This window comes from Octodon degus, unplaced genomic scaffold (genome assembly GCF_000260255.1).
Source record: "Octodon degus isolate 3935 unplaced genomic scaffold, OctDeg1.0 scaffold00048, whole genome shotgun sequence".
Lineage (NCBI taxonomy): Eukaryota > Metazoa > Chordata > Mammalia > Rodentia > Octodontidae > Octodon > Octodon degus.
In genome coordinates this window covers 9342497-9344917 of record NW_004524624.1, presented here as the reverse complement: position 1 = coordinate 9344917, position 2421 = coordinate 9342497, and the positions used below count along the sequence as shown (strand labels likewise).

The window sequence follows — 2421 nt, the reverse complement described above, 5'->3', positions numbered from 1 at the left end:
CAATAAAACTTTGAAAAAAAATAAATAAAATAAAATGCGGACCCACTCAGTAGCATGTGGTTTTTAGAGTTCCTTTACATTATTCCTTTTTGTTTTTTGCGCCACAATGTGGGGCTTATTTCTTTTTATTGATGAATAATATTCCATGGTGTGGCTATATTATCATATTATATAACCATCGCGGATAAATGTCGGTGAACAATTCAGATGTTTCTCTTTTTTTACCCATTGTGAATAATGCTGCTGTGAACTTCTGTACAAGTTTTTATGTGGATGAATGTTGTGTATCTCCTGAAGAGAAGTACCTGGGAGTGGAATTGTTGGGTTAGGATATTTGCATTTTAAAAAGAGGATTGATCCGGAATCATTGGTGCTCACCTCCAGACTGTGAAACTGGGTGGAGAGCAAACTCTCTGGCAGAGGAGCCTTTCAAGTGTGGTGACTGTCTCTTCTCATTGTGAGACTGGCCTCAGCCTCAGCCCACACCCTTCCCTCTGCCCCATTTATAGTGCCTTGTTACTTTCTGGAGTGCAACTAGTGATGTCTCCAGGCCTGCCAGGAATTTGGGGAATGCTGGCCTTTTGCTTGCAGAGGGAGTAAAGGAAGGTCTGAGAAAGGAAATTTACCCACACAGGCCCCTGGCGTTACCAGCATGGCTGCTGTTTCCCAGGGTGGAGGGAAGTGTGCACTCAGATGGTTTCTATTCCAGACACGGGTGCTCAGGCTGGGTGGGTTGAGCTTCTTGCCGCTGGTAATAATGGTACCTGCCTCTCTGGGTCACAGCATGGAGGCTTGTGAAATACTTTTGGTTTCCTAGGGGTAGGCAGTTCAGGTGAGCTAGAAATACAGCAGGAAGAGGAGGAAAATATGGCAGAAGGCAGGGTGAGGCTGAGGAGATGAAGAAAGAAAAGGGTTACCTTGTGTCTGGGACACAAAAGCAAAACTCACAAGGTGAGGTGGCCAGAGTGGTGAGGCAGGGTCAGTTTGCCAGCCCTTTAGAGGTGCGGTGGAGCCCTAAGGAGCTTACTGTTCTAGCAAGCTGGCTGGGCCCAGGCAGGTGATCTGAAGAGAGGGTGTCTCCTTCAGAGCAGGGTTCAGAAACCTACCTCCTTTTGCACATGAACCCTTCCCGCCAGGCCTCGGTGTGGAGCACCAAATAATGAGAAGGGCCGCCTCATTTAGGTGCTACCTCCTCAGCCCTCTTCTCCTTTCACCTCCCAGTCATCTGCCACCTGTCAGCCCTCTGCTTGGACCTTGTCCAGCCCATGCCTCAGGGTAGGTAGCCGATGAAAAGCAAACAGTGTTTTGTTGGCTAATCTGTGAGGAACAAGAAAGGCAGGGATTCTTTGTGTTATATTCAACAGAGGTCATCTCTGGCCTTGAGAGTTCTGCAGCGGGCAGAACCAAGAGCCCAAAGCCTTGGAGCCAGGTGGCGTGGGAGTCTTCCCCGAGAGAATGGATACTCAGGTTCCCTCATGGCCCACTTCTTTGCTTTTATGGGGCCTCTTCTTCATGGCAGCCATCATTTCAAGGGAATGGCAGTTGTTCCCCTTTCCCATAGTGGGCAAATTGAGGTAGTTGCCTCTATAGCAGCTTGAGAGACTATGTATGTTTAGGGTGGGAAAGGGGCAGTTTTAGGGACAGGGTGATGGAAAAGCAGGATACAGAGTGAAGATAAAATTAAGGATGTTGTTTTCCAGTTCGAAGACAAGCTCAACTTTTCTGTTTCCTTTTAGAAGCAACCTAACCCTTGATCCCCAACCCCTACACACACACCCAGGGCTGCTGGGCCCTGTAGAAGCCTGGGTAGTGAGTGCTGGGGAAACAAAGCCTGTGGTATGAGAACCCCTAGGGCCAGTCTATTTATCTCCTATCGCTTCTTTTTGACTCTGTTGATCTTTCTCAAAGCCCTCAGCTACGCGTTTACCCACTCCCTGCTTTGAGGGGTGAGTCACTGCTAGAGATTTGTTTGAACAGAGTGTTGAAGCTGCCTGTAATTTGGAGGTAGCTGCGCTCCCCAAGAATGTTTATGAGGTTAGAGACAGCTTACCTTGTGATTAGTGCTGCTCCTTTTTCCCTAGAGAAAGCTCCACTTCCCATCTTGCCTTTCGGAATCCCCGGACAGGATCACCCTGCTGGACATTTTTGGGTTGTTTTTAAAGCTTCATAAGGGCTGCTTCTGACCCTGAACTCAATCCAGCTCTGGAGACCAGCTACTCATGTGAAGCAGAGGAGAGCCCCAAGTGTCCGCTCTTTGGCTCTGGGTTGGAGTTCCAGGGTGAAGGCTCTGCCATGTGGACTAGACAGCATCTCCAGTTCTGGAGGGTGAGGTGCCAGAGAGCCTTAGATTTTCCACCCATTCCATGTAGACTGTTTGCTTTACCCCACCCCCACCCCCTTCCCCCTTGTAGACTTTCTAGA

The 2421-nt window shown here is 48.7% G+C and overlaps 1 protein-coding gene across 2 annotated transcripts in view; it reads left to right on the top strand.

The window, feature by feature from the left end:
* Tuft1 (tuftelin 1) overlaps positions 1-2421 on the top strand; it is a 57552-nt gene that overhangs the window by 23219 nt on the left and 31912 nt on the right. The gene's annotated exons all lie outside the window — the stretch shown is intronic.